General features: G+C 41.9%; 1 protein-coding gene across 2 annotated transcripts in view; it reads left to right on the plus strand.

The window, feature by feature from the left end:
• Positions 1-253: 253 nt before the first annotated feature.
• Positions 254-22,608, plus strand: part of LOC106563019 (tenascin) — an 84,172-nt gene continuing 61,817 nt past the window's right edge. For both annotated transcript variants that reach the window (XM_014128210.3, XM_014128211.3), the window contains exon 1: positions 254-574. The gene's annotated coding sequence lies outside the window, so the exon portion shown is untranslated. The remainder of the gene's footprint in view (positions 575-22,608) is intronic.

Genomic DNA, 22,608 nt, shown 5'->3' on the forward strand with positions numbered 1-22,608 from the left:
AATGACTTCCTCCCTCCTTCCCTCATCCCCCTGTCTTGCTCCGTCTAATTTTCTCTTTCACACAGTCACTCTCTCCCTCTTTTTCACTCTTTGTATGGCGTTGCCAGTAGGAACAACGGCATCCCACATCAAGGCAGCAGTCCAGCTACATCCAACAGTAAGAAAGAGGGAGGGAGGGAGGGAGGGAGGGAGGGAGGGAAAGTGACTGCTATTTAAGGGCTGTAGTTGAGGAATGGGGGTTTGAACAGAAGGCTCCTCTCTCAGTTTAAAAGGCATTTTCTCCTCCTCTCTCTTTCTTTCCCACTCTCTCTCTCTTTAGCTCTGACTCGGTGCTCGGACTCAGTGACAAGAGCAGTGGGCTGAGCTGTCAGGGCAGAAGAAACAGAGAGAATATAGATTTTTTTGGAATAGAAGTGTCATCTGGTTAGAACACAAGGAGAGAGGTGGCGGAAGTGCCTTCAAGGTGGACATCCTTTCATCCCCTTTACTGAATGTGTTGGGTTCCAATGAGGCAATTCGTGTGAGCTGCCAAACTCTGTGGTGGAGTAGCTCTAAACTGTCTGGTCTGCTAAAGGTAATAATGAGAGATTCATTTATTTATCTGCATGAAACTGATCTTGGATCTTTGAATGAGTTGTTGCTGTTATTTGGATAGTTAGTGAAAATTATTACTGTGTCCATATTTTGAAATTGCAAATGAGATCTTTTCTGTCTTCTTGACAGTCAGTTGTGATTATTGATGACGTGCTCAAACCATGTGAGACTTACATTTAATGTGTAATTGTTCCTGGAGATTAGATATTACATTTTTGTAGACTTTTTTTGGTTATTAAGGTCAAACCCTTCATATCATACTCAATTAAATTGTCTAATTCATTTTGACGTCTTTAAAGGTAATTGAATAACATCAAAAAGTACAAGTGTGTGGTGTGAAATGTAAATGTTGAATTTATTTGCATATCCTACTCCCCCGAGACACTCTCAGAGAGGGGGCAATGGCCAGGGATTAGCAGTGGTGTAAAGTACTTAAGTAAAAATAAGTACTACTTAAGTAGTTTTTTTGGGGTATCTGTACTTGACTTTACTATTTATATTTTTGACTACTTTTACTTTTACAACATTCCTAAAGAAAATGATGTACTTTTTACTCCATAAATTTTCCATGGCACCCGAAAGTACTCGTTACATTTTAAATGCTTAGCAGGACAGGAAAATGGTCTAATTCACACACTTATCAAGAGAACATCCCTGGTCATCCCTACTGCCTCTAATCTGGCAGACTCACTAAACACATGCTTTGTTTGTAAACGATGTCTGAGTGTTGGAACGTGCCCCTGGCTATCCATACATTTTAATAACAAGAAAATGGTGCTGTCTGGTTTGCTCTTAAGGATCTGACCGTTTTTTTTCAATTTTCACCTAAAATAACATACCCAAATCTAACTGCCTGTAGCTCAGGACCTGAAGCAAGGATATGCATATTCTTGATACCATTTAAAAGAAACACTTTGAAGATTGTGGGAATGCGAAATTAATGTAGGAGTATATAACACATTAGATCTGGCAAAAGATAATACAAAGAAAAAAAAGATTTTTTTTTACCATCATCTTTGAAATGCAAGAGAAAGGCCATAATGTATTGTTCCAGCCCAGGTGCAATTTTGATTTTGGCCACTAGATGGCAGCAGTGTACTTGCAAAGTTTTAGGCTGATCCAATGAACCATTGCATATCTGTTCAAAATGTTGTGTCAAGACTGCCCAAATGTGCCTAGTTAGTTTATTAATAAGGAATTTGAAATTATTTATATTTTGATACTTAAGTATATTGCAGCAATTACATTTACTTTTGGTACTTAAGTATATTTAAAACCAAATACTTTTTGACTTTTACTCAAGTAGTATTTTACTGGGTGACTTTACTTTTACTTGAGTCATATTCTATTAAGGTATCTTTACTTTTACTCAAGTATGACAATTGAGTACTTACTCCACCACTGGTGATTAGCCATTATTAACGGCGACCCTGCAGCAATTAGGGTTACAGTGGGGGAAAAAAGTATTTGATCCCCTGCTGATTTTGTACGTTTGCCCACTTACAAAGAAATGATCAGTCTATAATTTTAATGGTAGGTTTATATGAACAGTGAGAGACAGAATAACAACAAAAAAATCCAGAAAAACGCATGTAAAAAATGTTATAAATTGATTTGCATTTTAATGAGGGAAATAAGTATTTGACCCCTCTGCAAAACATGACTTAGTACTTGCTGGCAAAACCCTTGTTGGCAATCACAGAGGTCAGACGTTTCTTGTAGTTGGCCACCAAGTTTGCACACATCTCAGGAGGGATTTTGTCCCACTCCTCTTTGCAGATCTTCTCCAAGTCATTAAGGTTTCGAGGCTGACGTTTGGCAACTCGAACCTTCAGCTCCCTCCACAGATTTTCTATGGGACTAAGGTCTGGAGACTGGCAAGGCCACTCCAGGACCTTAATGTGCTTCTTCTTGAGCCACTCCTTTGTTGCCTTGGCCGTGTGTTTTGGGTCATTGTCATGCTGGAATACCCATCCACGACCCATTTTCAATGCCCTGGTTGAGGGAAGGAGGTTCTCACCCAAGATTTGACAGTACATGGCCCCGTCAAATGATGCGGTGAAGTTGTCCTGTCCCCTTAGCAGAAAAACACCCCCAAAGCATAATGTTTCCACCTGCAGGTTTGACGGTGGAGATGGTGTTCTTAGGGTCATAGGCAGCATTCCTCCTCCAAACACGGCGAGTTGAGTTGATGCCAAAGAGCTCCATTTTGGTCTCATCTGACCACAACATTTTCACCAGTTGTCCTCTGAATCATTCAGATGTTCATTGGCAAACTTCAGACGGGCATGTGTATGTATTCTTGAGCAGGGGGACCTTGCAGGCGCTGCAGGATTTCAGTCCTTCACGGCGTAGTGTGTTACCAATTGTTTTCTTGGTGACTATGGTCCCAGCTGCCTTGAGATCATTGACAAGATCCTCCCGTGTAGTTCTGGGCTGATTCCTCACCGTTCTCATGCTCATTGCAACTCCACGAGGTGAGATCTTGCATGGAGCCCCAGGCAGAGGGATATTGACAGTTCTTTTGTGTTTCTTCCATTTGCGAATAATCGCACCAAATGTTGTCACCTTCTCACCAAGCTGCTTGGCGATGGTCTTGTAGCCCATTCCAGCCTTGTGTAGGTCTACAATCTTGTCCCTGACATCCTTGGAGAGCTCTTTGGTCTTGGCCATGGTGGAGAGTTTGGAATCTGATTGATTGATTGCTTCTGTGGACAGGTGTCTTTTATACAGGTAACAACCTGAGATAAGGAACACTCCCTTTAAGAGTGTGCTCCTAATCTCAGCTCGTTACCTGTATAAAAGACACCTGGGAGCCAGAAATCTTTCTGATTGAGAGGGGGTCAAATAATTATTTCCCTCATTAAAATGCAAATCAATTTATAACATTTTTGATATGCGTTTTTCTCGATATTTTTGTTGTTATTCTGTCACTCACTGTTCAAATAAACCTACCATTAAAATTATAGACTGATCATTTCTTTGTCAGTGGGCAAACGTACAAAATCAGCAGGGGATCAAATACTTTTTTCCCCCACTGTAGGTGCCTTGCACAAAGGCAGATCGACAGATTTTTCACCTAGTTGCTTCTGGGATTCAAACTACCAACCGTTAGGTCACTGGCCCAATGCTCCAATTGCTAGGCTATCTGCACGTTGTGTATGAAATACGAATAAGTTGATGTGGAATAATGAGTTTATCATACAACATTTATTAATTCATTCTATGAAGTCAATGTACTTTGGCAATAAATGGGCAAGAAGCAGGATGAACTCAGTAAGTATACAGTCCTGTGATAATGCTTCTCCAAAAACTGCAGCTTCATTGTTCTCTCTCTGCCAGATTCTGTTCTTTATTTAGCGAAAGACGGCTCTCATTGCTCGCTAAAGGGCACCGATTATGGTTTATAGGGAATGATATTAACATTCTTTATGCATGCTGCAACTTCTGGGTTTACCAGTTTTAACCAATGATAGGTCTGTGTGATAGAGATGGAGGATTGGAAGACAGACAGAGTGAGGAGAGCATTAGCTGTGTTGACTGACTGATGAATGATAGAACATGTGGAGGGGTTATGCACACCTTTGATCACCTGGGGACTCATTTAGCAACCGTGCATACATTTCTCACTAAATTCTGGCGTACGTGGAGATTCTAAGGTTTGAGTGTGCAACATATTAATGGGATTGATCAAACTGTCGCACACAACATTTAGTATACACATGTTTTCATTGATAAATCAGAGCCCTACTATATTTGTGTGCTCGTGAACAGGCATTTACAATCCCGCCTGGAAAACGCCCTCCATTCACCTTTTATGGTAACAAAAACGTCCTCATTTGCTGTATTATTTGGAGATGTTGGAACAGGGCCATGACAGTTTTTAAACGAAAGCGATCACATTTCTATAGAGGTGTGGGCAGAATGTTTTCATCTTTTGCAGTGACTTTTTCAACAGAAAATGCATGAACCCGCCTGTAGAGAGTCCCAAACACTGCCCGCTCACTCTGCAAGATTGATTGTCTACTTGAACTATTTAAAAGTAGACGAAAGGCTACAGCAGTCCACACCTCAATGCAAATGATGAATTGTTGTTCAATATTTTGTTTATCAATTCATGATTGTGATTTTTTATCTCCTGCTGCAGCAACTGCCCCCCCCCCCCCCCCCCCCCACCCAGAATCTGGATCCCTCCAAATCAGCTGGGCTAGACAATCTGGACGCTCTCTTCCTAAAATTATCCGTCGCCATTGTCACAACCCCTATTACTAGTCTGTTTAACCTCTCTTTCATATCGTCTGAGATTCCTAAAGATTGGAAAGCGGCCACGGTCATCCCCCTCTTCAAAGGGGGAGACACTCTAGACCCAAACTGTTACAGACCTATATCCATCCTGACCTGCCTTTCTAAAGTCTTCGAAAGTCAAGTGAACAAACAGATCACCGACCATCTCGAATCCCACCATACCTTCTCCGCTATGCAATCCGGTTTCCGAGCTGGTCACGGGTGCACCTCAGCCATGCTCAAGGTCCTAAATGATATCATAACCACCATCGATAAAAAACAATACTGTGCAGCCGTCTTCATAGATCTGGCCAATGCTTTTGACTCTGTCAATCACCGTATTCTTATCGGCGGACTCAACAGCCTTGGTTTCTCTAAAGACCTGGTTCACCAACTATTCTCAGATAGAGTTCAGTGTGTCAAATCGGAGGGCCTGTTGTCCGAACGTCTGGCAGTCTCTATGGGGGTGCCACAGGGTGGAATTCTCGGGCCGACTCTTTTCTCTGTATATATCAATGATGTCGCTCTTGATTCTTTGATCCACCTCTACGCAGACGACACCATTCTTTGGACACTGTGTTAACAAACCTCCAAATGAGCTTCAATGCCATACAACACTCCTTCCGTGGCCTCCAACTGCTCTTAAACGCTAGTAAAACTAAATGCATGCTCTTTAACCGATTACTGCCCGCACCCGCCCGCCCACCCGACTAGCATCACGACTCTGGACGATTCTGACTTAGAATATGTGGACAACTATAAATACCTAGGTGTCTGGCTAGACTGTAAACTCTCCTTCCAGACTCATATTAAGCATCTCCAATCCAAAATTAAATCTAGAATCGGCTTCCTACTTCGCAACAAAGCCTTCTTCACTCATGCTGCCAAACATTCCCTCATAAAACTGACTATCCTGCCGATCCTTGACTTTGGCGATGTCATTTCTAAAATAGCCTCCAACACTCTACTCAGCAAATTGGACGCAGTCTATCACAGTGCCATCCGTTTTGTCACCAAAGCCCCATATACAACCCACCATTGCGACCTGTATGCTCTCGTTGGCTGGTCCTCGCTACATATTCGTCACCAAACCCACTGGCTCCAGGTCATCTACAAGTCTTTGCTAGGTAAAGCTCCACCTTATCTCAGCTCACTGGTCACCATAGCAGCAGGTATATTTCACTGGTCATCCCCAAAGCCAACACCTCCTTTGGCCGCCTTTCTTTCCAGTTCTCTGCTGCCAATGACTGGAACGAATTGCAAAAATCACTGATGCTGGAGACATATCTCCCTCACTAACTTCAAGTATCGGTTGTCAGAGCAGCTTACCGATCGCTGCAGCTGTACACAGCTCATCTGTAAATAGCCCATCCAACCAACTACCTACCTCATCCCCATATTTGTTTTTTGTTTTTTCTGCTCTTTTGCACACCAGTATTTCTACTTACACATCCACATCTGCACATCTATCACTCCAGTGTTAATTGCTAAATTGTAATTACTTTGCCACTATGGCCTATTTATTGCCTTACCTCCTTACGTCATTTGCACACACTGTATACAGATGTTCTATTGTGTTATTGACTGTATGTTTGTTTTTCCCATGTGTAACTATGTGTTGTTGTTTTTGTCGCACTGCTTTGCTGTATCTTGGCAAGGTCGCAGTTGTAAATGAGAACTTGTTCTCAACTGGCCTACATGGTTAAATAATGGTGAAATAATAATTACAAAAATAAGATCTGAGATTAAATCGGGTATGATGTCGCGCTCCGATCGCACAGCAATTCTGTAGCCTACCCATACTGTCACATGTTTTAAATAGGCTACCAGTCTGTTTACTTTCGAGCATGCTTGTCTATTGAATGAGCAATGGATAAATGGTAGCCTAATAGTTGTTGAGTAGCGCGAATAAACCAGTAATGTCAGAAAAGGAGAGACATATCCTGCTATAGGCCTGAATAATAAAAGTTAAAGAAACATATTAGGCTACATGCTGCTATGGGATCTCCTTACCAACAGCAAATGCATCGGTTTTATCATTAGGCCTATGTTTTAATGTTTTTCTTAGCCTACTATTATCATAATTCCCATGCATCAAAAACCTAAATTTAATACAATCTTTGCTGTCTGGTGAATAATTGTCCATCCGTGGGCGATGCAATGATGGTCTAATTTTATATTAGTTTTCCTTTAAGGAGAATACGCAGCATGAGCAGCAGCCTTTGATGCACTCTTTTCCAGTGTGAGTTGTGAGATAAAAACAGGCACCCCGCTTGTCCATTTATTTCCAAATCCATTTGCTCCGCTTAATTGAAATCCCTCCATGCTGTGTGAATGGTTGATTTTCATAAAATACAGCTCCTCTCAGGTTTACACTCTGTGGTCCTGATGGATACATTAAGGCTGTGTGAACATAGTAACTGTTCTCAGCAGTGTTCTAAATAATCTTACTAATCACTCCACTAGTTATTAACATAAAACTTTAAATAATAGCCCAGGTGTTTATTTACTAAATCAGTGAACACAACAGCCGCTTATTAGAGAGAGGCTTCTATTTGAGGCAGGCGTCTATTTTCTTGGTTTAACGAACACAGCTTTTGCTCATTTGCATAGTTAATTGTTTAATTCCAGCATTCACTTCCAGCATTTTAATCAATTTCTTCATTTCCTGCACTAATTTGTCATCATTTACACACTTTGTCACATTTATTTTGTCTTAGTATGCTTCTATTTAAAAATAATGATAATCCTTGACAGAATAATAATTATTTTTGACTGTGCATTTTCGGCAGTTCTTACTTTAGCCATTAGAGCAATCATACTTTTTCTGGGGGTCTGTATTTCCGAAGTTGACTGTTTTTGTGCTTTCCAGTTAGCTAGCAGTTCTCAGCTGTTAGCAGTCAATAGCTAGCGCGTTCTTGATAAAAACGGATGATTGAGATCTTTTTTGTTGTTGTCAATACTGAATTATTTAATGTAACAAATCAAACATTAAACCTCGTAAACAACGCATGGTAATTCATGGTAATCTAATAAATTATTCCTTTAGACTCTGCATTTATTTGAAACAAGCATTTATTTGCTTAAATGTGTGCCGTTGCCTGACTATTAAAGGGGACAGACTGCGTTTAATTTAAGTGTTTAATTTAAGTTTTACAGTAGTCAAATAAAATCGCTGTTTAGTACATTTCAAAATCCTTCCTGTCAACCTATAACGGAGAGAATGGGGAAATTCCTCTGTTGGGCGGGATGGGTGATGGGGATGGACAGACCTCTGCAAGGGAGACAGCTGGTTTAGTGACCTGCCCCTTGCCTCAGGGTCCGTCCTGCCTTTGGAGAAGGTATTACCCTCTCAGTTTGAACTCCACTCAGTACAGAAGAGAGAATAGGTACAGTATAACTTGACACCTCAAATATGCAGTTTTTGTCTCTGGTTACCATTACTGATCAGCTAGCAGTGTAAATCTGTTACATGACCTAAACATTTTTTGTGAGCGGTCCTTTAGATTTTTTTTACATATGCAATCATGTCTAGCCTACTGTATGTGCTCTATCAAACTATTGTACAACATGTAGTTTCAGGCGAACACAATTCAGGTGAAAATAGGTATTTTGAATTAATCTGATCCTTCTCTACTGTTTATCTGCCGTAGATTTACCAGAGAACGAAACCAGAACCTTTGATTCACCAGTGACGTGCGGTGAGGTCGGTGGCTGGATTGCACTAGCTATTATCAAAGTCAGATTTACACACAAATAAACCTTGATGAAACCCAAGTTCACCATAGAACAGAAAACTCCAACAACCAGAATGACACACACAATAATATTATGTGAAATATTCTTACACACACACATAATAAATAACGTTCTAACGAAATGTCCATATCAACAATAGAAATGACTGAAAAATGCAATTCAAAACGTCAAAAAGGTGTCTCATTAAAATGAAACTATAGCTTGATAAATGAAATGCATCAAAGGGATGTTGTCTATTCTCATGTTCATTCAACAGTAGCCTAACCCGCAAATTGCAAAGGAAAATGTATTTAGGTAAATGAAGTCCATTCGTCTGTCCTTCAGGGTGAACCTCTTGCTGACAGCAATGTAGAAGTCACAGCAGAACCATGTCCGTTATTTTATTCTGCATGGACACAGCAGGCCCACGGTCGTGTGGAAGACGCATTCCCAAGGCCTCCTTTGGTTTCATTTTCACAAAAAGTCAAACACACACGAACAGTAGCTGGTAGCACAGTTCTCCCATGCAAAATACAGGCAGCTCCAACTACTAGGGCATTCAGCCAGTCGGAGAGCAGAATCCTCCCGCACGAGTACACCCTCATGCAGTCACACACTTAGAGAATTGTTGTTGTTAGTCGCAGCCATCTTGTGGAAGCCAAGGCTTGGGCCCGCATTGACTGGCGGGAGAAGCCCCATTACCGTTACGTAAATAAAACCAAAGTAAATGTCCAAGACGTGCAAAAGTCCTGGTAAAAAAGTTCTAATTGGTAAAGACGTTTCAGATAAGTGGACAGTCCAGTACTCACTGTTCGCCTGCCCGACAGCTAGCAGATTATTATGGCCGCCCTTGTCATCGGCGTGCCATGAAGGCGTCGCTCTCTGAACAAATATGGTGTCCTATAGGATATACTACACCCCTAATGAAATAGTGAAGTCTTGTTACCTTCAATGATCTCTGAGGAATAGATACGAATGTGATTTGACTCATTGAAACAACGTTTAGGGTGAGATTTTCACAGTTTCCTTTCTTTGCAAATTGAACGAGTGGAAATACAAAATCGATCGTGCATGCTATATGGACCTTTTTAGGATATGAAAAAGGATTTTGTCTAACAAAACAACACTTCATGTAATCTCTGGGACCCTTTGAATGATAAATCAGAGCAAGATTTCAGAATGTAAGTACACATTTCACCTTCAGAGGTGAATTTATCAAACCTATCGCGGTAAAAAAAACTATTTTGTTGTTAGAAGCTCTCCTCAAACAATAGCATGTCATTTCTTCTCAGTAATAGCTACGGTAAATTGGTAGTGCAGTTATATTAACAAGAATTTAAGCTTTCAGCCACTTTAAGACACTTATATGTACCGACATTTGTTGTTACTCTTAAATCTGCGATCTTGACATAACGCGCTGAATGATTTACAACTGTCCCGCTGACGGGACGCCGATCATTAAGAAAACAGCTTTAGAAGCTTCTGATAGGCTAATTGACATAATTTGAGTCAATTGGAGATGTGCCTGTGGATGTATTTCAAGGCCTACCTTCAAACTCAGTGCCTCTTTGCTTGACAGCATGGGAAAATCAAAAGAAATCAGCCAAGACCTCAGAAAAACAATTGTATTAAGACCATGGGACCATGCAGCCGTCATACCGCTCAGGAAGGAGACGCGTTCTGTCTCCTAGAGATGAACGTACTTTGGTGCGAAAAGTGAAAATCAATCCCAGAACAACAGCAAAGGACCTTGTGAAGATGCTGGAGGAAACAGGTACAAAAGTATCTATATTCACAGTAAAACGAGTCCTATATCGACATAACCTGAAAGGCCGCTCAATAAGGAAGAAACCACTGCTCCAAAACAGCCATAAAAAAGCCAGACTACGGTTTACAACTGCACATGGGGACAAAGATCATACTTTTTGGAGAATTGTCCTCTGGTCTGATGAAACAAAAATAGAACTGTTTGGCCATAATGACCATCGTTATGTTTGGAGGGAAAAGGGGGAGGCTTGCAAGCCGAAGAACACCATCCCAACCGTGAAGCACGGGGGTGGGAGCATCATGTTGTGGGGGTGCTTTGCTGCAGGAGGGACAGGTGCACTTCACAAAATAGATGGCATCATGAGGGAGAAAAATGTTGTGGATATATTGAAGCAACATCTCAAGACATCAGTCAGGAAGTTAAAGCTTGGTCGCAAATTGGTCTTCCAAATGGACAATGACCCCAAGCATACTTCCAAAGTTGTGGCAAAATGGCTTAAGGACAACAAAGTCCAGGTATTGGAGTGGCCATCACAAAGCCCTGACCTCAATCCTATAGAAAATTTGTGGGCAGAACTGAAAAAGTGTGTGCAAGCAAGGAGGCATACAAACATGACTCAGTTACAACAGCTCTGTCAGAAGGAATGGGCCAAAATTCACCCAACTTATTGTTGGAAGCTTGTGGAAGGCTACCCAAAATGTTTGACCCAAGTTAAACAATTTAAAGTCAATGCTACCAAATACTAATTGAGTGTATGTAAACTTCTGACCCACTGGGAATGTGATGAAAGAAATAAAAGCTGAAATAAATCATTCTCTCTACTATTATTCTGACATTTCACATTTTTAAAATAAAGTGGTGATCCTGTCTGACCTAAGACAGGGAATTTTTACAAGGATTAAGTGTCAGGAATTGTGAAAAACTGAGTTTAAACGTATTTGGCTATGGTGTATGTAAACTTCCGCCTTCAACTGTATATACACATTTTTTATCAGCTTTGTTTACTTCGACTATCACAGTGTAAGCACTGCCTACCCACTTACCCTGACTGCGTGTTACTGTGATCAACATCCTAGTGAATAATGTAATGACATCACTGTATGGAAAAACACAAAACATGACTGCACTACTCATATGAACTGATATACCGAGGAGGGATTCATTGATTTTATTTGATAATCTAAAAATACCCATGCAGCCATGTGTGGGGCAGGAGTTATTGCCTACATATGCAGAATCTGTGTCAGGGAGCGCATACAGACTTTGATATCAGGGCTTTGCACTATAAATCTGCTGGGGCATCTAGACGGGGTTGTGGAACGAGTTGCGTGTGGGACTCATGGTGCAGATGGTTCCATACGGCCAGTGACAATGTCCAGCTTTTTTATTCACTGTTCTCACTTTCTTGGGGATCTGCCAATGAGGCAGTAGTAAATCTGCTGCCGAGCAAAAAAAGACACGTTACTAAAGCAAAACGCATGAGGCAATGTGCATCCTCTTTATTGTCAACTGCAGTTGAGCTTCTATATTATTTTGTCACTTCTTTGTGGGATTATTTTGTGGATATTTGGAAATTGAAACAATTCAGAGGTGAAGGTTTTCAATTGCATTGGGCAGGCATTGTGAACATAATGTGACCTCTCATATCATGTAGGAAATATATGACCCTGCAATGCATGCCATATCTCAAACTCACCTTAGGGCGAGGTAGAGTTAAGTTTACTGCTACTTATTGACATCGCAATTATTTTTTACAACAGAAAACTAGGCAAAATTTTTTAGTAGTACCCATGTTCATCCTGTTGCAGGAGGGCATAAGGTCTCATAAAAATGTGGTGTTTGTGTACTAACACGTTTGAGGTAAGACCCAGGTGTAGACAATGTCGAAGTAATGAAAGTTTTTTTAAGTCGAACACAGGGCAGGCAAACGCACAGGACGGCAGGCAGGCTCAGGGTCAGGGCAGGCAGAGGTCGGTAATCCAGAGTAGTGGGGCAACAGTACAGGATGGTAGACAGGCTCAGGGTCAGGGCAGGCAGATGTCGGTAATCCAGAGTGGTGGAGCAAAGATACTGGACAGTTGGCAGGCTCAGGGTCAGGGCAGGCAGAAAGGTAAAAACCGGGAAAACCAGGGAACAGGCACTATAATCAAGACAGGAGCAAGGGGAAAAACTCTGGTAGGTCTGAATGAACAAAACGAACTGGTAACAGACAAACAGAGAACACAGGTATAAATACACAGGGGATAATGGGGAAGATGGGTGACACCTGGAGGGGGGTGGAGACAATCACAAAGACAGGTGAAACAGTTCAGGGTGTGACATGTACAGTATGTGTGTATGTATTATGGTTCACATGAGGGAGAGCGACGTGTGTGTGTGTGTGTGTGTGTGTGTGTGTGTGTGTGTGTGTGTGTGTGTGTGTGTGTGTGTGTGTGTGTGTGTGTGTGTGTGAACCAACAAGCCACCTCAGGACCTCAGGTACTGCACTCCCTTTACTCTTACCCAGTAAGTGGAAAGGCTCTCCAACTGCTTGGACAATTAGTCCTGTGGCTTCCAATTAATGGAAAACTAAAAAAATCCCAAAGAAAAACAGAAATGAGCAAACAAGCAGATGCACAGGATCAACCTCCGTATCTGGCACAAACCGGAAAGTCCTGACACGCTATTTACGCCTCTCGAGAACGTTTTCCATAAGATATACACCCTGCCACGTTCCCATGGATATATGATGTTATGAATTTCAGTGCTAGTACTGAAGACACTATAGACACCAGATCATACTGGCTTGATTTTCTTTAGATTTTCTTTGTTTCTTTGTGCGATATACAGTAAATTGGCTGTGTCTGTGTGTAGGGGGTAGTGATGAGTGACAACAGACTCTCTCAGCTTCCAATGAATCAATTAATAGAGTTAGAGATACAAAATACTAACCTAGGTTACAGTCTCTACTGGGTAATGTGTGTTTCTAGAGTGATTGTGCCACTGACAGGAATAAAAAGGGAAGGGTCATGATATCTATCTCCGGTGACGGCATATTTGAAGTGTTGGCCAACTGTTATTTTGGACAAGCTGAAAGACAAATGTTTACAGTCTGAGACAAAGAAAGTCAAAAGCAAATGAATAACAAATATTTTCTTACTGTGGGGAATTTGATTATTGCTTGGGGTTATTGCCTTCCTGGAAGATGCACTTGCAGCCAAGTGTCTTCCTCCTGGAAGAGGCAGCCAGGTTTTTAGCTAAAGTGGCTTGATACTTGGTCAAGTTAATGATGTCGTTGACCTTAACAAGAGCCCCAGGAACAGTGTAAGCAAAATAGCCCCATAACATCAAAGATCCACCACCATACTTTACAGTAGGTAAATCAAAATCAAATCAAATGTTATGTCACATGCGCCGAATACAACAGGGTTAGACCTTACAGTGAAATGCTTACTTGAAAGCCCCTAACCAACAATGCAGTTTAAAAAAAGTAAAAACCTTAAAAAGAAATAAGAATAAGAAATAAAAGTAACAAATAATGATAGAGCAGCAGTAAAACAACAATAGCGAGGCTATTTACAGGGGGAACCGCTACAGAGTCAATTGAGGTAGATAGATACATGTAGATAGAGTTATTAAAGTGACTATGCAAAGATAATAATAGACAGTAGCAGCAGTGTAAAAGAAAGGGGGGGGGGGGGGGCAATGCAAATAGTCTGGGTAGCCATTTGATTAGATGTTCAGGAGTCATATGCCTTGGGGGTAGAAGCTGTTTAGAAGCCTCTTGGACCTAGACTTGGCGCTCCAGTACCACTTGCCATGTGGTAGCAGAGAGAACAGTCAATGACCAGGGTGGATGGAGTCTTTGACAATTTTTAGGGCCTTTCTCTGACACCGACTGGTATAGAGGTCCTGGATGGCAGGAAGCTTGGACCCAGTGACGTACTGGGCCGTATGCACTACCCTCTGTAGTGCCTTGCAGTCGGAGGCCAAGCAGTTTCCATACCAGGCAGTGATGCAAACTGTCAGGATGCTCTCAATGGTGCAGCCGTAAGAACCGTTTTGAAGATCTGAGGACCCATGCCAAATCTTTTCAGTCTTCTGAGGGGACATAGGTTTTGTCGTGCCCTATTCACAACTGTCTTGGTGTGCTTGGACCATGTTGGTGATGTGGACACCAAGGAACTTGAAGCTCTCATTCTGCTCCACTACAGCCCTGTCAAAGTTAATGGGGGCCTGTTCGCCCCTCCTTTTCCTGTAGTCCACCATCAGCTCCTTTATCTTACTCACATTGAGGGAGAGGTTGTTGTCCTGGCACTACACTGCCAGGTCTCTGACCTCCTCCCTATAGGCTGTCTCATCGTTGTCGGTGATCAGGCCTACCACTGTTGTGTTGTCAGAAACTTAATGATGGTGTTGGAGTTGTGCTTGGCCATGGAGTCATGGGTGAACAGGGAGTACAGGAGGGGACTAAGCACGCACCCCTGAGGGGCCCCAGTGTTGAGGATCAGCGAGGCAGATGTGTTGTTGCCTACCCTTACCACCTGGGTGCGGCCCGTTGGGAAGTCCAGGATCCAGTTGCAGAGGGAGGTGTTTAGTCCCAGGGTCCTTAGCTTAGTGATGAGCTTTGGGGGCACTATGGTATTGAATGCTGAGCTATAGTCAATGAACAGCATTCTCACATAGGTGTTCCTTTTGTCCAGGTGGGAAAAGATAGTGTGGAGTGCGATTGAGATTGCGTCATCTGTGGATCTGTTGGGGCAGTATGCGAATTGGAGGGTTTCCGGGATGATTGTGTTGATGTGAGCCATGACCAGCCTTTCAAAGCATTTCATGGCTACCGATGTGAGTGCTACAGGTTACCTTCGCTTTCTTGGGCCCAGGGCCTATGGTGGTCCGCTTGAAACATGTAGGCATTACAGTCTGTCAGGAAGAGGTCTAAAATGTCAGTGAAGACACTTGCCAGTTGGTCCATGCATGCTCTGAGTACACATCCTGGTAATCCGTCTGGCCCCTCGGCTTTGTGAATGTTGACCTGTTTAAAGGTCTTCCTCACATGGGCTATGGAGAGCATGATCATAGTCGTCTTGAACAGCTAGTGCTTTCATGCATGCTTCAGTGTTGCTTGCCTCGCAGCAACACTGAAGCATGTGTTGCTTGTCTGGTAAGCTCGCATCACTGGGTAGCTCACGGCTGGTTTTCCCTTTTGTAGTCCGTAATAGTTGTAGTCCGCAAGCCCTGCCACATCTGACGAGCATCAGAGCCAGTGTAGTATGATTCAATCTTAACCCTGTATCGACGCAGTTGCCTGTTTGATGGTTCGTCTGAGGGCATTGCGGGATTTCTTATCAACGTCCGAATTAGTGTCCCGCTCCTTGAAAGCGGCAGCTTTAGCCTTTCGCTCGGTGCTGATGTTGCCTGTAATTCATGGCTTCTGGTTGGGATATGTATGTATGGTCACTGTGCCGACGTCATAGTCAATGTACTTATTGATGAAGCCTGTGACTGAGGTAATATACTCCTCAATGCCATGGATGAAAGCTTGAGCATATTCCAGTATGTGCTAGCAAAACAGTCCTAGCAAAACAGCGTAGCATGCGCGCTATCAGATCACTTCCGTATTGACCAAGTCACTGGTAATTATTCAGTTATTGCTTGTAGGCAGGAAGCAGGGGGATAGAGTTATGGTCAGATTTGCCAAATGGAGGGTGAGGGAGAGCTTTGTATGAGTGTCTGTGAGTGGAGCAAAGGTGGTCTAGAGTTTTTTTCCTCTGGTTGCACATGTGACATATTGGTAGAAATTAGGTAAAACAGATTTAAGATTACCTGAATTATAGTCCCCGGCCATTAGGAGCGCTGCTTCTGGATGAGCATTTTCTTGTTTGCTTATGGGCTTATACAGCTTGTTGAGTGCAGTTATTGACAAATAGACACACCCCCGCCCCTCGTCTTACCAGACGTAGCTGCTCTGTCCTGCCGATGCACGGAAAACCCAGCCAGCTCCATATTATCCGTGTCGTCGTTCAGCCACGACTCGGTGAAACATAAGATATTACAGTTTTTAATGTCCCGTTGGTAGGATAGTCAATCTTAGATCATCCAGTTTATTTAATGATTGCACTTCGGCCAATAGTACTGATGGTAGTGGTGGTTTCTCACAAGGCACTCCGACCTCCGCCCCAGTTTTCTCCGTCTTTTCTTCATGCGAATGACAGGGATTTGGGCCTGGTCTCGAGAAAGCAGTATGTCCTTCGCGTCAGACTCATTAAATAAACATTCTAACGTATTGACTCAGGGATTAGTTAAATTAGTTATTTCTGTAATTCATTTAATACATTTTCTAAAAACTTGTTTTCATTTTGTCATTATGGGTGAGAAGAAATAATCTATTTAATCCATTTTGAATTCAAGTTTAACAACAAAATGTAGAATAAGTCAAGGGGCATGAATACTTTCTGAAGGTACTGTATGTATTTATTGTATATTATTCGTGTAAGGCGATGTCCTCCAGTACTGATTCTTGTTCAGCTGTAAACGAGAGGAGACATGTATTTGACACATGGGGTTTGGCGCCAAAACCTTTTGTTGTGGGTCTTCTGTTAATGTAACTCTTTATGTTCTGCAGATTTTGTTGTGATACAGAATCAATAGACCATTTATTTTGGTATTGCCCTCAGGTAGCCTGTTTCTGGTCTCAGGTTCAGGATGGCTGAAAATGTATAGCATTGATCTAAAATTGGCCCTAGAGAGACCAGGTCAGTCAATTACTAATATACTAGTACTCTTAGTAAAAGTATTTATCTTCAACTCACAATCTGTGGATTCTATTCGATTAGATAGATTGAAAGGGTACGTTAAACATCACAGCATAGTTGAAAGATATATGATGCGTAGAATTCTGAAGAGGGTGGCCAGCAGAGATAGGTGGGATGGGCTGAGGGAAGCTGAGGGTTGGCATGTGGAATTGGAGACAAGTGGGAGTGGAGTTGCTGTGATGGTCAAAGATAAAAGTAAAAAATAAAGTCAAACTAAAACATAATAAAAAGTAAGATTGAATGACACTGAGGGGCAGTGTTTTTACAGCTAATGCCGGTTTGCCTGAGGCTGATGCCATGCAGGTGTTTGTACACATGCATATACACACACACTCATTCAAATACACACATACACAGACACACACACATGTAATAGTGCCAGACATGCACTCAAACATATACAGTTGGCATTGCTGTTATGATTTTAGTTGTCCTTGATGTCCTTTGTTTTTTTGTTTTTTTTGCTTTGTTGTTTGCTGTTTTCTTTTGTCTTTTACTTTTTTCTCTTTAGTTCATTTTCTTGGTTGTTGGTGCATTGGTGGGTTATTGGGGCTGGGGAATGGAATGAATTAGATGTTTTAAATCAAATTTTCTTTGGGGGGGGGACTGGGGAAAGGGTCTCGGATGGTTGAGGGACAGCTATTGGGGAACTGTGTGGGGATCTTGGAGGGTTCGGGTCCCTGTTTTTTTGGCCTGGTGGGAGATCTGTCAACGTGCCCTTGAGCAGGGCATTGACCCTGGATGCTTCTGTGTGTCGCTCTGAATGGGAGTCTGTTGGATGACTGGTGTGGTGTAGTTGTTGAGCGGCTTCACTGCAAGTATATTGTATGTTTTGGATATTCAATTAAATAATTAGAAAAAAATTATAATATCTATATTTTTTTTAAGACAAAAATAATAGAAAAACAAATGTGAAGGCATATCTAAAGAAATGCAAATGTTTTCCTTGTTTATCCTCCACAATTAAAGAGGGGTCTGTTTTGCTTCCTGGTCGGACGTTAGATAGTTAAACAGTGGGTGCGTTTGAGAGCATAGTTTTTTGAGTGTAGTGGGTAAGCTAAAGTATTCACTTAGTGTACAAAACATTAGGAACACCTTCCTAATATTGAGTTGCACCACCTTTTGCCCTCAGAACAGCCTCAATTTGTTGAGGCGTGGACTCTACATGGTGTCAAAAGCACCATGCTTCCCTCAGTTCTCACAAGTTGGCTGGATGGCCTTTGGGTGATGGACCATTCTTGATACACACAGGAAACTGTTGAGGGTGAAAAACCCAGATGCGCTGCAGTTCTTGACACACTCAAACTGGTGCACCTGACACCTACTACCATACCCCGTTCAAAGGCACTTTCATCTTTTGTCTTGTCCACTGACCCTCTGAATGGTGCACATACACAATCCATGGCTCAATTGCCTCAAGGCTTAAAAATGCTTCTTTAACCTGCCTCCTCCCCTTCATCTACACTGATTGAAGTGGATTTAACAGGTGACATCGATTGGGGATCATAGCATTCACCTGGATTCACCTGGTCAGTCTATGTCATGGAAAGAGCAGGCGTTCCTAATGTTTTACACATTCAGTGTGCGTTTATCCCATGTCCTATTTATGCTTAAAACATGTGAGCATCGTTATTGAAGTGGTTGCAAATGGTAATATGTACAGTTGAAGACGGAAGTTTACATACACCTTAGCCAAATACATTTAAACTCAGTTTATCACAATTCCTGGCATTTAATCCTAGTAAAAATTCCCTGTCTTAAGTCAGTTAGGATGACCAGTTTATTTTAAGAATGTGAAATGTCAGAATAATAGTAGAGAGAATGATTTATTTCAGCTTTTATTTCTTTCATCACATTCCCAGTGGGTCAGAAGTTTACATACACTCAATTAGTATTTGGTAGCATTGCCTTTAAATTGTTTAACTTGAGTCCAACGTTTCGGGTAGCCTTCCACAACCTCCCCACAATAATTTAGGTGAATTTTAGCCCATTCCTACTTTTGCCCACACATTTTCTATAGGATTGAGGTCAGGGCTTTTTGATGGCCACTCCAATACCTTGACTTTGTTGTCCTTAAGCCATTTTGCCACAACTTTGGAAGGTTGCTTGGGGTCATTGTCCATTTGGAAGACCCATTTGCAACCAAGCTTTAACTTCCTGACTGATGTCTTGAGATGTTGCTTCAATATATACACATAATTTTACTCCCTCATGATGCCATCTATTTTGTGTAGTGTACCAGTCCCTCCATCAGCAAAGCACCCCCACAACATGATGCTCCCACCCCCGTGCTTCCCGGTTGGGATGGTGTTCTTAGGCTTGCAAGCCTCCCCATTTCTCCTCCAAACGTAACGATGGTCATTATGGCCAAACAGTTCTATTTTTGTTTCATCAGACCAGAGGACATTTCTCCAAGAAGTATGATCTTTGTCCCCATGTGCAGTTGCAAATCGTAGTCTGGCCTTTTTATGGTGGTTTTGGAGCAGTGGCTTCTTCCTTGCTGAGCGGCCTTTCAGGTTATGTCGATATTGGACTCGTTTTACTGTGGTCCTTTGCTGTTGTTCTGGGATTGATTTGCACTTTTCACACCAAAGTACTTTCATCTCTAGGAGACAGAACGCGTCTCCTTCCTGAGCGGTATGACGGCTGTGTTGTCCCATAGTGTTTATATGGAAATTGGCATTTGGAAATTGCTCCCAAGGATGAACCAGACTTGTGGAGGTCTACAATTTTTTTCTGAAATCTTGGCTGATTTCTTTTGATTTTCCCATGTCGAGCAAAGAGGCACCGAGTTTGAAGGTAGGCCTTGAAATACATCCACAGGTACACCTCCAATTGAATGAAATTATGTCAATTAGCCTATCAGAAGCTTCTAAAGTCATGACATCATTTTCTGGAATTTTCCAAGCTGTTTAAAAGCACAGTCAACTTAGTGTATGTAAACGTCTGACCCACTGGAATTGTGATACAGTGAGTTAATCTGAAATAATCTGTCTGTAAACAATTGTTGGAAAAATTACTTGTGTCATGCACAAAGTAGATGTCTTAACCCACTTGCCAAAACTATAGTTTGAAGTTAACAATACATTTGTGGAGTTGTTGTAAAATGAGTTTTCTTGACTCCAACCTAAGTGTATGTAAACTTCTGACTTCAAATATGTGTTTATGACCTGAACATGTGTGTATTGTAATTATTCCCTCTTCAATGTTAATTGATCATTGTGTTATGTATTCTTCTCATTGGTCAGAGGCATGATGGGTAGAGTATTTAAACCTTGCTTTCCCAATGTTTGGGAGACAGAGATAGGGTAAGGTTGGTATGTTGCCGCTTTAAAAGGGATTACCGAAGCCCGGTGTTTTTTTTTTGTGTTCTAGTTGATTAAGTTAAATTTGTTCTTATGTTCATCACGCTGTTTGTCTTTATTATATATATATTGTACAGTCACCAGCTATTAGCTCCAGCCTCACTCTGGACAAGAAAATCAGCTCTGCATTATTGCGTCTTCACTGACCAATCCACTGCTAGGGCGGTCCCCCTTACAGGCACTAATGAAAACATAGCACTGATTCGCCCATCGATTGATGTTTCAGCTTTGTCTCAATGAAGAGTTTGGCATTCGACTAGACACGTGCAACATGAAAGTGCTGTTGTAAGCCTAGGTCGAGCAGGCTTGAGTAAGCGGCAGGTGCACAATCAATATATCCACCTTGGTTACATGGATGTATCCTGAGCTGGAATGTAAAGCTAACTGAAGCTAGCTAATTTCAGAAAATCATGGGTCCATCTAGCTATATTCGTATACCCCTCTGGACCTGCAGAGAAAGTTCCTCTTACACTTAAAGGCTGCCCCAGTCTGGACATTTGGCTCATCCATCAATGCCTTAGTCTTGGGCTAGACAAAACAGATGTCCCGAATCTTGCGCCAAGATTCCTCGTCCCCGGTTTCCATGTGGGAAAGTTCCCTGACCATGCCAGGACGGGGGAAGTGTAATAAAGCTAAAGTAATTCTGGATTATAGTTGAAAGAAAAACACAGCTTTTTTCTTTTTTTCTAAACAAAGTCCCATTGTGAAACGGGATGTCCTTGATCAACCCCATTCTGAACTGAATTATGTGTCCTTTATCGCGGCTAGGTGTCCCATGTCCAAATGATAAAACTCTAATATTATAGTTTGTTCAAGTTTTTTTAGTGGCTGTGAATATCAGTAACATTTCTGACCAACTCTTGAGGTTAACGTCAAGCCTTCCACTGAGATTCTTTCCTAGAAGGTAGAAATGGAATCCATTACATTTTTATATCTGCAATCACTTTCAACCCTAAAACACACATGCGCACACATACCGACATACACACACACATGACATACACTCACACACGACATACACACACCCACACACACACACTGACGCACGCACGCACGCACACACACAAATACCTTGAATATTTACTGTTTTGAACATCCTCCCATAATCTCCTAGAGATTAGGACCAAGGACAGGGAAAACCTCTCCACTGCTCTCGATTTCATACACAAACACAGCAGAACCCCACTCTACTGATACTACTAATGAATCAAATCCTATAATATGAAACCAATGGTTTAATTTTGATGAGACATGCTGTCAGAAACCAAATAGAAATATATTTTTGGTTGATTCAAAACCAGTTACTACTTATTTTATCCTATGACTCTTCTCCATAAAGTCTATTGGAGCAAGCCTATTTCTCCCTAACCCTTTACGACCCAAACCCTGACTCACCTTTATTTAGCCTCCCACCAGATCTGAGACAGAGAAAATGAAACCCAAGCTGGATTTTATACCTGTGCTTTAAAAGGAAATGGGAGGCAGACTGAGGAAGTCAATGGGAGGGACAGGATGAGGGAAAGTGAAAGAGAGATGTTAGATGTTGCGGATCCTCCAGTCCTTTGGGAGTTGCAGAAGGCACGATGGTAAAATTGAGGTCATCCCTCATGAACGAGGGAGGAAAAGAAGGAGAGAAATGTCCCCCAGGGACTAAATGAGTACCTGATGAAAAGCAAGCACTTCCCCATTTCATTATTACTACCCTTTCCACTATTATTACCCTCACCAGGGAAGAGGTCATCCAACACAGGCCCCTAACCCTTTCTAGAAAAGCAACCAAGATAGGTAACACTCCAGCTGTCAGTTGCTAAGCCCTGGGATTTCTGGGTATTTAGGACATACAAACTAGGAAACTATGTATATATGGGCCACTCATCATCCACCAAGGCTATACATCACAAGTCTTAGATGAAAGAATATCCCTGTCTCCAGGGAATAATAGGGGTCATTGTAATCACAAGCCCATAATAGATAACCTGAATGTTGGAGTTGGGAACTGACCAACACAGACTCCATATTGATGCAGAGGTCGTTGGTTTCACAATCTCTGGGTCAACTAAAGTGG

The sequence above is a fragment of the Salmo salar genome, chromosome 11, assembly GCF_965601325.2.
Source record: "Salmo salar chromosome 11, fSalSal1, whole genome shotgun sequence".
Taxonomy (NCBI): Eukaryota; Metazoa; Chordata; class Actinopteri; order Salmoniformes; family Salmonidae; genus Salmo; species Salmo salar.